The sequence below is a fragment of the Atractosteus spatula genome, chromosome 1 (genome assembly GCF_055471065.1).
Source record: "Atractosteus spatula isolate fAtrSpa1 chromosome 1, fAtrSpa1.hap1, whole genome shotgun sequence".
In the NCBI taxonomy this organism is placed as follows: Eukaryota; Metazoa; Chordata; class Actinopteri; order Semionotiformes; family Lepisosteidae; genus Atractosteus; species Atractosteus spatula.
The window spans coordinates 32,657,319-32,676,272 of record NC_142706.1 but is presented as its reverse complement, the minus strand read 5'-3'; positions in this window follow the sequence as shown (position 1 = coordinate 32,676,272).

Genomic DNA, 18,954 nt, shown 5'->3' with positions numbered 1-18,954 from the left:
ATGTGGCTGAATTACAACAATTCTGCAAAGATGAGTGGGCCAAAATTCCTCCACAGCGCTGTAAAAGACTCATTGCCAGTTATCGCAAATGCTGGATTGCAGTTGTTGCTGCTAAGGGTGGCCCAACCAGTTATTAGGTTTAGGGGGCAATCACTTTTTCACACAGGGCCATGTAGGTTTGGATTTTTTTTTCCCCTTAATAATAAAAACCTTCATTTACAAACTGCATTTTGTGTTTACTTGTGTTATCTTTGTCTAATATTTCAATTTGTTTGATGATCTGAAACATTTCAGTGTGACAAACATGCAAAAAAATAAGAAATCAAGAAGGGGGCAAACACTTTTTCACACCACTGTATTTACAATACAGACAATGAGCCAAACAGTTCTGTTATTCAACAAACAATGATAAATTATTTCAGATTTAGTGAAGAAGTAATTTAAAGTCAGATGGAATGAGCATGTCTTTTTGAATGCCAACATTGTTATGGAAAATGCGGTAAGACTCTTTCCATTGCTTGCACAGTGAAATTGAATTTATGACCAAGAGAAAATAATCTATCTTTATTTATTGGTTAAAAGACGAAGTATTGAAATCTGTCACTAAAACAGTAACTTAAGTATGCAAAATATAAGTCAACTAAATAAAAATACATATTATGTACTACCTTTATGAAAGGTACATACTATCATTGTTTGGTATAAAATGCCTTGTTTGTAAATACTGTATACATACAATAACTTGTATGTTGTATGTTTGGTTTTCTGTAGCATAGTCTTTGTGTTGTCTTTGCTAATAAAATATAAAATTTATTTAACCAAGTGTGCTTGGATTATTACGCTTGTGAGACATATTTGGGTAAACATGTTCAGTGTTCAGTGTGTGGCAATTTGTTTGGTGGGAGTGAAGTTTTATTTAATCTCTGACCCAGGGAAAAGTGTGGTGTGGACGGTTGAGGAGAGAATGCAAGCTCGTGCTGTGTCCGTTATTCTTTATTCTTTGTCTTCTCTGACTTGGTTGGCTAGTTTTGTTTTGGTTTTTATCAATAAAATTTGATAATCGGCCAGTGAAAGCTCTGTTGTCCTTCACATGAATGCCTGAAACATTATACTGAACCTAGGATTTTACATATATTTTGTTGGCAGCGGCGTTTTTTTTTTGTGTGTGTGTGTGGTCTTCACGGACAAAAACTTCAGCACCGTGTCTTGCCGTTTGGACATTTAATTTGGATGATTCGCTGTTCGCAAAGGGACTGCACCGTGAGTTTACTACACTGCTTTGGCATTTCATGTATTCAGTAGGATGAGTATCATTATCTGACTGATTATTTTTATAACTTGAGGATCTATGTTTTTATCAATATTACCTTGAAACGAAACTTACTGCAATTCGTTACTTGTTTGCCACAAGTAAAATCTTCAAGTTAAGAACTTTTAACTTTAATACTGCCATCTCCGATCGCATTTTGGATATTTTACTTTTTTTTGGCTTTGTGACGCGGTTATTCTAGACTTTAGATTGCATACAGATTTGTTGGGTTTTGTTTTTTTTTCGTCCGGTCAAAATCACTATAATATTTCTGAAGATACTTGGAATGAATCCATTAGGAGAAAGTCCCAGTTTTGAAATTGAATATGTCTACAGACATGTCTGATGATGACACTTTCACCGCTGTGGTGCACTTCAAAGCTGTTTTGCCAGCAGATTTCACTGGTGAAGGAACCGAAAGTTTTTCACAGTGGTTTAGACGTTTTCAAGTGTGCTGTAAGACTTCAGGTATGGATTAAACACAAATAGCCAAAATTCTTCCATCTAGATTGGCAGGTGATACATTTAGTTATTGGGACAGTCTCCCAGATACAGTGAAATGTGATTATGATAACACTTGCAAGCACATGCAATCTGTTTTTGGACAAAAACAGGAACTCAGAACATTTCAAACATATCTGAATGCACGGCCGCATCAGCCTAATGAACCTTTGGAGGTGTATGCAGCAGAGTTGCATCGCCTTGTGCTACAAGCTTTCCCAGATTATGGGCAAACTGCCATTACAGGAGAAATCCTGAGGCTTTTCATTACTGGACTTGACCTTGAGTTTCAAGCAAAATTGTATGAGTTTGGTGTCACCACTCTTGATGAAGCTCTTAAGGTAGCTGGCCAGTGTGAGAGAGTGGGTTCCACATTCCATGGCATCTTCCCAGCTGCAGTGTCAATGACTACTCCACTGCCTGCTCTCTCCACCCTAGTCTATAGCTTGTCTAATACCAGTGCTGACAAGCTAGCAGCCCAGCTAGACAAACTTACACTTCAAGGGGACAGATTGCAGTCAGCTGTAACATCACTGACTCGCACCCAGGCATGTATCCATTCTCATTCCCCAGAGGTCCAGTCTTCATCTGCTGCATGTAGGAGACCACAGTCCCCAGATGGGCCCTGGGATAGCCACTGCAGTCCTTGCTGTGACTGTCGACATCAAACAGATTCTACTGCTCGTCAGTTATACAGCAGAGGCAGATCTCCTTCAAGCAGCTGCATCAGTCAAAGCTGACCTTTTCGCAGCCCCAGTCCTGCTGCCAGGTCATACCAGCAACACCATGGTTATGACGAGGCTGTACACTGGGACCGTCAGGTGTCAGGCCATCATCAGCGGGGGAGGTCTGATAGCTTTGAAAAAGAGTCTGCAATGTCTCAGGAGAGGTACAGGCATTGTTCAGATGACCCAACCAGCTCAAGTTCCAGATATGAGAGAGACAGCGACAGAGACGGAGGTAAAGAGCACTCCAGACAACGTTCTCCCAGTCTGACACCATCACGTGTGCGTCATATACATTTCACAGAGCCCCAAAGGCAGGGAAAAGAATGTTAGCTGGAGAGGGGGGCCAGTCTTCAGCTTCATTGTCAGTGGCCCACAAGTCAATGTCATTACTGTCACAGGAGTACGCAGCATGGACACCTTATGTAAGGGGATTCATTGAGGATCAGGAAGTAAGCATTTTCCTGGACACAGGCTCTGGTTTGTCATTAATTAGTGAAAACTTACGACAGCACATTCCAGCACTAAAACACCGCCCTTTGATGAAGCATTTTCAAATAGCACATACAATTACAAGTGAGCAACTTGATATTTTAGGGTCATTAACTGTTTCATTGCGCCTTGGCTCACAAACTTTAGGTATAAATGTGTATGTTGTTCGGGACTCTAGCCAAGATGCTTTACTTGGATGGGACTTTTTAAAGAGACATGGTGCTTCTATGGATATTACCACAGGTGCCTTTGTGTTCAGAAATGAACCAATTCCACTACTTACTTCTTCACAAGCACTGCCCTTCTGCTGCAATGTGTCACTTTTGTCACCCGTATCAGTGCCCCCGCTAACTGAGATTATTATTCCTGCCTCAGTCACATGCCCCACTGAAATTGGAGCAAAACTACATGGGTTCCAGGGAATTCTGGAGCCAGATAAGCAGTCCAAGAGAAACCTCGCAATTGCACGCAGTTTCTCCATGGTTGAGAATAGACTTACACTCATTCACTTGCTTAACCCCACTCACCAGGATATTGTGCTACCCCTGAAGACACACATTGGTCAGTTCTACTCTGCGAAACATGCCCTCTGACTTTTACATCCCCATTGAGTGTGTAGCAACAGTTAGTCAGCTTCATGCTCCTCATAACTTACCTGATGTTCACATTGACAAAGATACTCTGACCCCAGAAGAACTGTCAAAATTAAATGCTCTCTTATGTGACAATTGCGATGTTTTCAGTACAAGCCCAACTGATCTAGGCAAAACAGACTTGATCAAACACAAAATTCGGACATCATCTGCATCCCCAATACGTCAACAGGCGTATCACACCTCTTCTCTAGTGAGGGATGAAATAAACCGACAAGTGCAACAATTACTGGATGCTGACCTGATTGAACCTAGCCACAGCCCATGGGCCTCTCTTGTACTATTAGTTCGCAAAAAGGATGGCTCATACAGATTTTGTATCAACTATAGATGTTTAAATTCAGTCACAATCAAAGATGCACACCCCTTTCCACGTGTGGATGATAGTTTGGATGCTTTATCTGGAGCCACATTGTTTAGTACACTGAATATGTCAAGTGGCTACTGGCAGATTCAAATGGAGGACAGTGACAAAGACAAAACAGCCTTCTCTACAGGTGATTGTTTATATCATTTCAAAGTAATGCCCATGGGCCTGACAAATGCACCTCCAACTTTCCAATGATTAATGGAGTTGGTGTTACGTGGTCTCCGTTGGTCCAAAACATTAGTTTATTTAGATAACATCATTGTTTTCAGTAAGACATTCCAGGAACACGTGGACAGCCTCACTGAGGTTTTCAACAGACTGCGTCAGGCAGGCCTCAAACTTCATCCTCAAAAATGCCAACTTTTCAAACAGTCTGTACAATTTTTCTGACACATTGTATCAAAAGACATGTTCATGTTGTTTAATGATCTTACATCTAATACTTGTTTGTTCTAGTATTTGTTACTTGTTATAAAGTTTAGTTATGTTTTTATTTACTTATAGGAATGTTACTTAGAAACGTGGAAGTTTCTTTAATCACGGTGGGTCTAGTGTGAGACATATTTGGGTTAACATGTTCAGTGTTCAGTGTGTGATAATTTGTTTGGTGCGAGTGAAGTTTTATTTAATCTCTGACCCAGGGAAAAGTGTGGTGTAGATGGTTGAGGAGAGAATGCAGGCTCACGCTGTGTCCGTTATTCTTTATTCTTTGTCTTCTTCTGGCTTGGTCGGCTAGTTTTGTTTTTGTTTTTATCAATAAAGCTTGATAATCGGCCAGTGAAAGCTCTGTTATCCTTCACATTAATGCCTAAAACATTATACCGCACCCAGGATTTTACACTCTTTTCACCAAAGCTGTGCTAGACAACAAATAATTCATGTGCCTCTAATTATAACAACCGCTCAGGTATATTCCGGAGAAATCACTTACAAGTTTGGGGTTATGAATATTTATTGTGACTAAACCACTCAGTCAGTTCATGATTTTCACCATTTTTTTGTAACCCCCCATTTGTAACACTATGGAATATTATTAAGAAATTTTACTACTAAAGGGAAATTTTTGTGCTGAAAATAAAAACAAGAAAGAATAAGGTTCTGGATCCCGAGATGAAGTTAAACAGATGAGTTTATTGCATGCAAGGAACAATAAAGCCGAAGTCTTGTTTCCCGCAAGAAACAACAAAACCGAAATATTGTTCCAAGTGCTGGTACAAACTTTAGGTTTATATATCCTTTCCTTTCCGCTTCTGACGTCACTGTTATTATGGTAAAGGGGGGAGGTCACGTGTTTGGCCAGTTTACAGCTTTCTGGCCAAATGGTCAGGGATTAAGTCCCCAGGGGGTTCCCTAGCTCTCCTAGCTTGCATCTGAAATCCCTATCAGTTAACCCCCTTCCTGCCATGAACTCCAGCCTTAGACGTCTAATCTTCATGCAGAAAGGACTTAAAATTAACCCCGTCTTTACATCTAACTTCACAAGTATAATGTAATATATACCTAATTTACCTAATGTAATGTAAATTTCAGCAAGAAGTAATCAGGTAAACAATTTAAGTAAGTAAACAATTTAACTTTAAATTTTGATTATGAAAAATATATTTTACACATACTGTAGTGGCTTTAAATAATATACATACAGTAGATGGTAGTGGTAGACAAATATAAAGATCAAAGTACAAAACCGTATTCCACCTTCTTCATAAGCATTTTATGTGTCAAAGTCTTTAACACGGTAACTCTCAAAGTGGTCATTTTGTAAAACTTGTGAGGTGCTTATTCTACCTATATAAGGTTGATATACTACATGAAAAGTTTCAGCCTTTTCTAAGAATATATAGTAAGAACAATGTACTTGCTGTATTTTTGTAAAACAAAATTGTAGTGATGATTTAATACCACTTGGCAGTGAATATTATTATGGAATTATGTAACTAAAGAAATTTTGGCAGCTAAAATATCACTTGTGGATATTTTGGAAACAATTAATTATTTTTTTTTAAAAAAACTTTTGTCGTCCTTATTGTTGTAATGGAGAATGAAAGTCTCATAGACTTAGCAATGTAGAGCATTGCGGTGAACTGGCAGTTTAGCACAGAGGCTTAGGTGGCCACTTGCTACTCAGAGGTGAGCAGTTCAAATCCTGCACAGGCTGTTCCTTTAGTGTTTTTTTTTACATAGCCGGATACATACAGATGCAGCCATTCAAAACGAGCGGGTTATACTGCGGTAAAACGCGGTGGGCGTGTCGCGGTAAAACACTGGTTACCGTATAATACTGCATAATACCGCAAGTAAGATAATAGTATCTGGAATTACCGCCAGGTGGAGCTAATAAAGCTCAACCTCTCATGTACAGCGTTTGAGCTGTCGCCATCAAAGTCTTTACCGAAGATATTACTAATAGTATTAATAATTAATGACCTTGGATAAGCTGTGAAGTAAGACACAAGATGTGAAAAAGGTTAACTTAAGTCAGTTCTGCCTAAAGATTAGACTTCTAAGCAACAGGAGTTTATGGCAGGAAAGGGGGTTAACTGATAAGGATTGCAGATGCCAGCTAGGAAAACCCCTGGGGACTTAATCCCTGACCATTTGGCCAAAAGGCTGTAAACTGGCAAAACACGTGACCTCCCCCCTTTACTATAATAACGAATGACGTCTGAAGCAGCAAGGAAGGACTATATGAACCTAAAGTTTGTACCGGCACCTTGAACAATATTTCGGTTTTGTTGTTTCTTGCGGGAAACAAGACTTCGGCTTTATTGTTCCTTGCATGCAATAAATTCATCTGTTTAACTTCATCTCGGGATCCAGAACCTTATTTTTTTCTGTTACAACAGCTGTAAACTTAAAGTATTACCCTGGTCCACATTCTTTGTAACCGTCTTTGTAAACGAAAAGACTTTATTTTTTCATTCACAAAAAGTAAAACCACAGCATTTCGTTGATCCAATCATGCATTTGTTTCCAATCATACAAAGTAATTCTTGATAGTCTCCGATTCACCATGCCTTTCACATGCTCATAAAAGATATTAATTTAGGAACATAAACATATTACTGTATGTAAACTGTACTGTATATGGCTGGTCTTTGTATTTTAAAGAAAAAATACACACCAGTATTCCATTTCTCCCTAAACATTTTGAGCATCAAAGTCTTACAGATGCAGCCATTCAAAGTGCGCGTCACAGACACGTACCACAGGTGGTGTCGCTCAGTGTGACGCAAGATGACGCGTGGCACCGCAGTACGTGATTGGTTGACCAACAGGGGCACTCGTGGTCCGTTGGTCTGTCGTAGAAAGACTTACAGTAAACGTCTTTGCTGTGCCCGTTGTAGATATTGAATTTTACCACTGAAGGGAAATCTTAGTAGCTGAGCATAAAAAGAATAGGAGCATACTGTAACGCGTGTGAAGGCCATAAACGATATTAATTTTGGAACATAAACATACAGTATATAGCTGGTCTTGGTACTTTAAAGAAAAAAATACACACCAGTATTCCATTTCTCCCTAAACATTTTAAGCTTTGAAGTCTTTAACTAATGTGATACCGGAGTCAACAAGCATACTTTTAGAATTTGATTAAAAGGGAATATAATATGGAATCGCGTATCTAAAGAATTTAATAACGGTGTTTTTTAATCATAATCAGGCTAATGCATTTCTACATTTTCTGTATGAACCAGCTTAGAGGTTCATACAGAAAGACAGCTTGTGTTTAAATTGAGTGTAAGGTAATTTATGCTTCTAAAGTCATGGTCAGCATTTATTATTGTACTGTGCTGTAAACTTTTTCTGTGGCTAGTCACATTATTTTATAGCGTTTTTATTGCGTTATTAAATCCGGTGGCGCTGTGTGTTACAGTAGTTTCCTGACTCCCATGTCACATGGTCTGTGATTGAATCCCATAGAACTATGACTTTATTGTTTAACAAACATTTCTTTGAAAAAATGAAACGTTTCCCTTGGTCAGAGATTAAATAAAACCTCACTCGCACCAAACAAATTTATATTTCTAAATATCACAAAATACGTTCATTGTCTTCCAATCGAGTCGAGTTGACACTGGAAGCCTGCCACACCCGGACTGTTAAACCAACGCATTAGCACGTCAAAGCCCATCGAGGGTATTGAGCCAGTATTGGCTTTAGTATTCCCCCCCTCTCCCCTCAATTCAATTCAATTCAAGGTGTTTTATTTGCATGACAGATGGGTACAAGCAGTGTTGGGTATGTATATTGTAACGCTTACGGCAGACAGGCACTGTGTAAGAGCCGGCGCACCAGAGCAGCGCACCGAGGGAGCGTCTGCATTTCTAACTTAGTTTTTAAAATTAGTCAAGCAATATGAAGCATCTCCTTTTACTTAGTGCCTGAGCATAAAAAGAATAGGAGCATACTGCAACGCGTGTGAAGGCCATAAACGATATTAATTTTGGAACATAAACATACAGTATATGGCTGGTCTTGGTACTTTAAAGAAAAAAATACACACCAGTATTCCATTTCTCCCTAAACATTTTAAGCACCGAAGTCTTTAACTAACACGATACCGGAGTCAACAAGCATACTTTTAGAATTTGATTAAAAGGGAATATAATATGGAATCGCGTATCTCAAGAAATTAATAACGATATAATTATATTCATGTTGCAAAAGAACTGCAACGGACATAAAAACTCCCTTGCTTTTAACAGAGCGTTCCATAATTTCTAACTACGAAAATGCCAGGTGAAAGGATTTGTAAACATATTTTGTTAAAGCAAGTCAGTTTTTTCCACAACACATAAAAGACATTTTTCCAAGAAAGTTTAGCCTTTGTCACTAATGAAACCACTAAATAAAGACATAAATATAGAAATCTTAAGATTTGTTTTATTTAATGTTGGTAGCAGGATGAACTGTCAGAGTGTATATTTTGTCGCAGAGTTGCTGCAAGATGTTAACAGTGAAAAAGGTATTTAGAAATGAGTTATTTCAAGATGAAAATTTTCAGAATAATTGCAAATCTAGCAGGATAGAGAAAGCACAGAAAACTGGCAGTTAGATTGATCAGATTAGTATGAAAAGTCATTTAGCAAAGGGAATTAGAAGAGTGAGAAACTAGTATACTTTAGATCTTTTTTTCTGAACCAGGGACAATCTGATCATGTTTCCCTATAACAATAATAAAAAACTTTATTTGATATATCACCATTAAAGGTGGCATCTCAAAGCAATACAGTAGATGTAAAAACAGATAAAAGGACCACAGATTACAAAGTAAATGCATATAAGAAAGACAAGCAGTTAGAGGTGCTACCAAAATTAGAAAATGAAGCAGATACAGACACTAAGTCTTCTGAAAAGAAAGGTTCTGAGGTTAGATTTAAACTGGCCTTGGTGTGTGTGTGTTTTTGTCTGTCTGTCCTGTGATGGACTGGCGCTATGTCCAGGGTGTATTCTGCCTTGTGTCCGTTGCTTACTGGGATAGGCTCCAAATCCTCTGTACTGGATAAAGAGATTAGAAATGGATGGAAGTAAAGGCACTGTGTGGATGGAACTATACACAGTGTTAGAAACCCACTATGAAATGGCAGCATCTCACTGAGAATAAAACATTTTATACTGCTGGCTTAAGGAAACAGCCTTTCCACCTCTCTTGCACATCAGTATCCATACCTAGTTATTTAAACAAATTGCCTCTAATTATAAACATCTTAATATGCTGGCTCTGTGGTTCCGCATCAGCTATGTTTGCCCATTCCTTCAATTCATGTGCATCCAACACACAGTTCAACGCTAGCAACTACACAAAATCTAAAATATGAGCTCTACTTGCCACTTACAGTACCAACAGTACCAGCTAACTTTAATAGTGACATTTTCATGGATCTTTTTAACAATAAAATTTACAACATCAGACTTCAGACACAATTAAACAGGCCTCAAAAAAGTCTGGTACAAACATTTTCAGCATGGAATAAACCGTTACTTTAATGGTATAAACCTTAAATGGATTCATATTCTCAATAAGATTTGGTGCTCAGTAAATTAATAACGATATAATTATATTCATGTTGCAAAAGAACTGCAACGGACATAAAAACTCCCTTGCTTTTAACAGAGCGTTCCATAATTTCTAACTACGAAAATGCCAGGTGAAAGGATTTGTAAACATATTTTGTTAAAGCAAGTCAGTTTTTTCCACAACACATAAAAGACATTTTTCCAAGAAAGTTTAGCCTTTGTCACTAATGAAACCACTAAATAAAGACATAAATATAGAAATCTTAAGATTTGTTTTATTTAATGTTGGTAGCAGGATGAACTGTCAGAGTGTATATTTTGTCGCAGAGTTGCTGCAAGATGTTAACAGTGAAAAAGGTATTTAGAAATGAGTTATTTCAAGATGAAAATTTTCAGAATAATTGCAAATCTAGCAGGATAGAGAAAGCACAGAAAACTGGCAGTTAGATTGATCAGATTAGTATGAAAAGTCATTTAGCAAAGGGAATTAGAAGAGTGAGAAACTAGTATACTTTAGATCTTTTTTTCTGAACCAGGGACAATCTGATCATGTTTCCCTATAACAATAATAAAAAACTTTATTTGATATATCACCATTAAAGGTGGCATCTCAAAGCAATACAGTAGATGTAAAAACAGATAAAAGGACCACAGATTACAAAGTAAATGCATATAAGAAAGACAAGCAGTTAGAGGTGCTACCAAAATTAGAAAATGAAGCAGATACAGACACTAAGTCTTCTGAAAAGAAAGGTTCTGAGGTTAGATTTAAACTGGCCTTGGTGTGTGTGTGTTTTTGTCTGTCTGTCCTGTGATGGACTGGCGCTATGTCCAGGGTGTATTCTGCCTTGTGTCCGTTGCTTACTGGGATAGGCTCCAAATCCTCTGTACTGGATAAAGAGATTAGAAATGGATGGAAGTAAAGGCACTGTGTGGATGGAACTATACACAGTGTTAGAAACCCACTATGAAATGGCAGCATCTCACTGAGAATAAAACATTTTATACTGCTGGCTTAAGGAAACAGCCTTTCCACCTCTCTTGCACATCAGTATCCATACCTAGTTATTTAAACAAATTGCCTCTAATTATAAACATCTTAATATGCTGGCTCTGTGGTTCCGCATCAGCTATGTTTGCCCATTCCTTCAATTCATGTGCATCCAACACACAGTTCAACGCTAGCAACTACACAAAATCTAAAATATGAGCTCTACTTGCCACTTACAGTACCAACAGTACCAGCTAACTTTAGTAGTGACATTTTCATGGATCTTTTTAACAATAAAATTTACAACATCAGACTTCAGACACAATTAAACAGGCCTCAAAAAAGTCTGGTACAAACATTTTCAGCATGGAATAAACCGTTACTTTAATGGTATAAACCTTAAATGGATTCATATTCTCAATAAGATTTGGTGCTCAGTAACATGACTTAGAAAATGACAGAAGACATACGTATCATGCTTATCCTTCTATTTTTCATAATCGTAAACTCCTTAAGGCAGTTACATTTTCTCTGTTCTGACCTGGAGTTACAGAGAAATTTAAATTCTAATAAGAGATTTGTAATGAGGAAAGTCATACCAATCACTCATACAGTACCAGGATTTGCAATTACAATACAAATACTTTCTTTCTGTATGTGTTTATTTTGCAGTTTGAGTCTATGGCATTCCTTTGGGGGTCTATACTCCAAGGCATGACTTTTTTATGTATAAACATCAGTATTTACTGCTATTAATTACTGTACGATTTATAGTTGAAATCTGAACCTAGATATAAAGTTAGATATAAAGTTAAAATCTCGACAAAGCAATGTAGGAAATACAGAGAAAATAAATCCTTTCTGACATCTAAAATCAGTTTCGATCAAGGTCTCTAAAACGAACAAGAAAAAGAAGATTTTCGGAGGGCAATTACGCTGTGTTTATATAGAATAAGTGATTTATGAGCAATCTAATTTCTTGTTCGTTTAAAACAGTGAAATGTCAGCTGTAAAAGATCGCACCAGAAACAGCACTCTCTCTGCCTGTCATAGACGTTCAGGAAAGGCTGAATGAAGTCATGTCAAGTACAATAATTCGGAGATCAATAATAACAGTTGTAGGACAGTATATAAGGAGGATAAGGATTTTGAAGTTGACTCGAAATCTGATAGGTAACCAGTGCAAGGACTTGAAAACAGGTGTAATGCATCCCTGATAGGATTCTTGCTGTCATATTCTGAACATATTGAAGATTGCTCAGTGTGGATTTAATTTCCCCAGTGAACAGGATGTGCATTTATTAATTTTAGAAAAAAAGCATTTCTTGATTTCTCTAGTTCTTAGTTTCTCTAGTTCCCTTTAAAATAAACTATTATTCCACAATGCAGAGTATTACATGGCCAGTATTTACACATGATATTTGTGATTTAAAGAAATTAACACAAGCAGCTTTTGGAGATTTAAGTGTTGGCTGAGTTATTGCAGGATAAAAGACTAGAGATGTTGGCAAGAAGAAGATAGTTTGGGGAAAGCTGAGGAATACACTTATAACAAGAACACTTCCTAATGGGGTTAGGCATACTTTTGATGAAGATGATGAAGTTAACAGACTATATGTTTACATAGATACTGAAATAAGGATTGTATTTTAGATTATGTGTAGTTGCTGGCATTGAACTGTGTGTTGGATGCACATGAATTGAAGGAATGGGCAAACATAGCTGATGCGGATCCACAGAGCCAGCATATTAAGATGTTTATAATTAGAGGCAAGTTGTTTAAATAACTAGGTATGGATACTGATGTGCAAGAGAGGTGGAAAGGCTGTTTCCTTAAGCCAGCAGTATAAAATATGTTATTCTCAGTGAGATGCTGCCATTTCATAGTGGGTTTCTAACACTGTGTATAGTTCCATCCACACAGTGCCTTTACTTCCATTTCTAATCTCTTTATCCAGTACAGAGGATTTGGAGCCTATCCCAGTAAGCAACGGACACAAGGCAGAATACACCCTGGACATAGCGCCAGTCCATCACAGGACAGACAGACACAAACACACACACACCAGGGCTAGTTTTCCCATAAACCAATTAACTTACCAGTATGTTTTGGAGTGCGAGAGGGAGTCATATCACACATATGGAGAAAAACCATGTAACCCAGAGAGAACATGTAAACCCCACACACACAGGATGGCAGGAATTGAACCTAGGACCCCAGTGCTGCAAGATAGCAATGCTAACCACTTTGCCACCATTATAAATGGATGGATATCTTAGTTATCTTTCTAGTTCACAGGTTTGCATGCATAATTTAATTTTGAAAGCCACTGAGACATCAGGTACTACTGTTGTATTTATGAAAAAGAAACAAAACAAAAAACATACTAACAACTGTGCCATCCTACTCCTTAGCTAATACATTTTATTATTCATAAACAGTTAACATTGTTAGCAAAATATTTTGAATTATATTTAACCCTATTTTTTCTTTAGTTTTGTATTTAACTTATTATATGATAGTCAGACTTAATGTATATTTGAACAATGAAAATATATTTTTACAAGATTTTACATTAAGCACTTAAAATTAATATGGTTAATAATAGTAAACTGTAACATGCTGTAACAAGATCGGTTAAACTGCGAAGAAAATGCTTTCAGAGAAAATGTTTCAGGTGTGAAGAACATAGATCTCCAATGCAATTTCAACCAAACCTGTTCCCACACACCCTGCCCCCACTACCATTAGAATATACACAAAGCACTCAAATCTTTCGAGCTAATGATCAGGTGACCCGAGAGAGAGCGAGAGAAACACCAAGGGGTGCGGAACCAGGGAACTATTTACATGGAAAACGGGCGATCTCCCCAGACTGTCCGCCCGTTTCACTGTTACCTGGATACCTCTTTATTTAGAACTCACAAACACTGATTTTTAGTTTAGAAGGATTCAAGTAGGGTTTTAGATGAAAGGCAGCGACCTTAATCAAGCCCAAATCACAATTGAACCCATTCAGAGCCTACATTACATTTTAGCGTTTCATTCTGAGCAGAAGACCCTCACACCTGAAGAAGGGGGAGGTGTTTTTCGCTGGAAATCTCGCCTGCTTCTACTTTACAACCGGAGTGCTGGCTGTGACAAATTAAACCGGTATTACAGGTTTCAATCACAGACCATGTGACATGGGAGTCAGGAAACTAACAGCACAGTCCCAGCACGAAACGAAACTAAAACGCATACCGTTTCGCGCTTCTTATTAGTTGCTCAAAAGTAATTTGACCGTATGAAATGCATAATATAAACCTAGAAACATATACGTGAACAGTACTTAAGCACTGTAGTATCGGTGTTAAGACATACCTCTCAAATACTGTAAATCAAGAAAAAATTTTTTAAGACAGATTCTGGTCATAATGAAACCATGTTTTGTGTATGTTTTCTTTAAAGTACCGAGACCAGCCATATACTGTATGTTTATGTTCCAAAATTAATATAGTTTATGGCCTTCACACGCGTTGCAGTATGCTCCTATTCTTTTTATGCTCAGCTACTAAGATTTCCCTTCAGTGGTAAAATTAGATATGAATAGTCAATACTTAAACGGGCACAGTTAAGACATTAAATATACATATACATACTGTATACAGTACAGTTTGCATACGGTAATATGTTTATGTTCCTAAATCAATCTCTTTTATGAGCATGTGTAAGGCATGGTGAATCGATTCTCAAAAATTACTGTACTTTGCATGATTGGAAAAAAATGCGTGATTGCGAAATGCTGTGGTGTTACTTTTACAAAAACGGTCAATGAAAAAAAGAATGTGGACCAGGGCAATACTTTGAGTTTACAGCTTGTCCAAGGTCATTTATTATTAATACTATTATTAATATCTTCGTTAAAGACTTTGATGGCTACAGCTCAAACATGAGAGGTTGAGCTTTATTAGCTCCACCTTGCGGAAATTCCGGATACTATTATTTTGCTAGCGGTATTTACCGGTAACTTGCGGTATTTACCGGTAACTTGCGGTAGACTGCATACAGCATACCGGAAAATAATGCGGTATCGCCCGCGCATTTTGAATGGCTGCATCTGTACATGTGGTTATTTCGGAAACGTTTTTACGTGCTCCTTGCTCCTTCTGACCATGTTACTGTACGTTTATACAGTATACAGTACTTTGTGAGAAAAGTGATAGTTTTAAACTATAAAAAAGTGATAGTGATAGCTTTTCTGAGAGTATGCTCGATATCAGAGTAAACAGAAGCATACTTTTAGAATTTGATTAGTAGGGAATATAATATGGAATCGCGCGTCTAAAGAAATTAATAACGGTGTAACTATATTCATGTACTGTTACACAAACAGTAGTGTGCCTTGATGGTGTGATAGCTTAAGTGACTGACTTATAACCCTGAGGTTGAGTGTTCAAACCCAGCTGTCACCATTGGTTTTCTTTTAACAAATAAATATTTCTTTAAAAACTAAAATAGCAAATATTATTGGCATTATATTGACATTTTTTATATTTCTAAATATCACAACATGTTGGTACTGTATGTACACAGCGGTGTCTCAGGTTGTATTGTAGGGCGCAAATCCATGTGAGCCCGAAAGCCCTACATTAATGTGCATTCCCCTGGCGCTACGCGGTTGTTATCGCATCTCTCTCTGTCTACATTGTTTGTAAACAAACCGGTTTCACAGGTATTTTCAAGTAGAATAAGGGCAAGTCCACCTCCCCCACTCACATGTTTTCTTAGAAAAACTGATTCACAACGCAAAGCTTTGTCAGTCTTCTGTGTAAAAAAAATCGGTTTGAACACCATGGATGCTGGTTTGAAAACGCTGCTGAGTAAAGAATAGGAATTTTCCTGCTGTCAACAGTATTGTGTATATAATTGACCCTTACCTGAATGAAAACAGGACATAAAGAAAGGATTTCAGAAATTAAACAAAGCTTTATTCCCGTGCTTACAGTCTGGGTAATTGGAAGCTACGCTGTTATGCTTCCTATGGTGATATATGGGTTTTTCGCAATAAGCCGTATTGAGCAGTATTTCTTGCGTTATGAACGTGTATACACAGCGGTCCCCCCGGGTTCCAGTTAGTGCGTAATTACGCATCGATGAAAAACCGGAGGTTTAAAAAAAGAGAATTAGCTCACCGATAGTTTTATGTGGAGGCTGTGAACATTTTCACATGTCGTGGTCTTTAAAATGCATTTGGTTTGAAGGCTTTTTGTGTCTCTCTTCCAAAGATATGGACAGAAGAATATTTGAGCGTAGTCAAAAAAATGGCTTAAAAACAACATAGCAAGGCTGTGAAAACAGCCACATGTACTTTGTACATGTTATGCCCCAACGAGCTCCAGCACTGCTGTATTAGCTCCATCAATTGCCAATGCGCATTCCACACATGCTGGAGACTCAATGGGGCCTTCCTCAATGAGATCAGGCCGGGCCTATCAGCACAATTAGAGAACCTCACACAGTATTTAAGCGCTGAGGAATCATTCATCAGGGCTCAGATATTGAGTTGCTAACTCTGCTTGAGTTCCTCAGCCTCAGCCTCAGCCTCAGCCTCAGCCTCAGCCTCAGCCTCAGCCTCAGCCTCAGCCTCAGCCCTGTTGATCACCTTCAGTGCTGCCACCAAATAAATCACCTTAATCACCGCATACCTTGGCTCCTCGACTAATTTTCACCGAGCCTGTCTCAACACCTTGTTGGGCATGGCATAACAGTACACACACCAAGTGTTTTCCTAACTCTAGGAGGTATCGTGAAAAAGCTACAGTCATGCCAATTGTAATAGTTTTTATTTTTAAAAACATTTTAGAAAAGTGTCATGTCATCTATACAAAAAAGTTGCATTTAATACCACTCGATATTAATATATTTACAGAGATAAGCTCTCTATTAAAGCTCAGATCAAAGATCAAGCACAGATCACACAGCAAGATCTCACACACTGGGACTGATCTGTGATCTGTGATGTGGTTGAATGTGAATTGTGGTGCTCTAGCTGTGCTGAAAAAAAACGGTTGAACAACTCTTAAGCATACTGTAGTTTTTGTTAACAGAAGTTTATCAGTGAAAAGACCACGGGCGTTTTCCTCCTCCTTACATTCTCAGAGTAGAATAGAATTTATTATTAGCACAATTTATTACAGTGCTAAATTTAATATTATTGATTACTAATAGTTTATGCTAACACCTAACTTTCTTGACACGAGAAGTACTACTGTAAGCAAAACAAAAAAAGGATTTTTGGAAGGGGGGATATTCTGACAAGTGATTATAAGACGATCTGTCAAAGTGCAATGAAATACAATATGCTGGACAGTATGCTTCTCAAAGTGCTTTACAGGATAACAACAACAATTTACATGTTCTGGGAGAAAGAATATTATCAATATTAATAATAATAATAATAAACTTTATTTTATGTAGCACCTTTAAAGGTGGCTCCTCAAAGCGCTTTACATGATAACAACTGATGAAACAGTGGCTCTGGAACAGTTTTCAACCATGTCATTTTGTAAAAAGGGGAGATATGTGAACAAGCCAAAGCCCAAACATCCACTGAAGGTTCACATCTGGGGGGTATATCTAGAAGAGGCCCAGGACCTCTTCTTATTTTCGAAGGAATTATGGATCGTGAATTCTTCGAGGAAGTCGTGGTCAAACAGCATGCCGCCCCATATATCAGGGAGCACTTTGGATCAAGGCACCGTTTCTTTCAGGACAATGATCCGAAACACACAGCAGCAAGGGCGAGGCTTATAGCAGAAGGAGTGAACTGGGTGAAAACTCTAGCTGTATCCCTAGTCTTAAATCCAATAGAGAAGGTATGGCATTCCCTGAAAGACTATATTCGGAAAACTGCTAAACCCAGCACAGAGCAAGAAGTGATCAATGCGATTTACAAGTTCTGGGAGGAAGAACTGACAGAACAAAATTGCAACAATTTTATTAATAGGCTGTTTCGTGTTCTTACTAGGATTGTTGAGCGGGGTGGGGGGCATTCGGGAATGTGAGTTATGTGAGTCAGATTATGAATGAATAAAAGCATTTTATTAAAAACGTGTTTGCGTTTGGGTGCTGTACCAGCTGTACAGAAAATTAAAGTGCCCTTTTTCAGTCAAGGGGTGTCTGAGTTGCTGTGTTCAACCTATATACTGTAATAATGCCACAATATATCTTTTATGTGTTTCAAAAAACTGACTTGCTTTAACAAAATATATTTCCTAATCCTTTCGCCTGGCAATTGACCTGAATGCCCAACTATCTGAGAAGCCTTCCGTGAAACCAAAAGAACCACAATTGAACTAGTGTCGATAATAAGAGAATAAGAGTCCCCGTCACCCCCATTTCCATTTAAATTGCATCGGACAGTGCAACTTAAATCGTTATCTTTATCTTCTGCATAATAATGTCCACCTCTCTGTGCAGCATATTAATAATAATAAACTTTATTTTATATAGCGCCTTTAAAGGTGGCTTCTCAAAGTGCTTTACAGGATAAAAACAACAATAACAACAACAATATTGTATTTCATTGCACTTTGACAGATCGTCTTTCAATTAATTGTTGTCAGAATATCCCCCCCTCCAAACAAGAACAAAATTGCAACAATTTTATTAACAGGCTGTAACTTAAAGTATATATTTAAAGTAATAATTTAACAATATATGTAAATGTTTTATGATATGTCTATGTTGTGAATGTCTGTAGATTGTATCTTATTTTTAGTTTTTGTTTTGTTTCACGTTAATTTTATAAGGGAGAGTGTCATAGAGAAGACTCCCTTACCCCCATCTTGATTAAAATCGCAAACGTGTGTTTCATAAAATAGTTTTATTTTTTCACAATCTGGCAATGCCA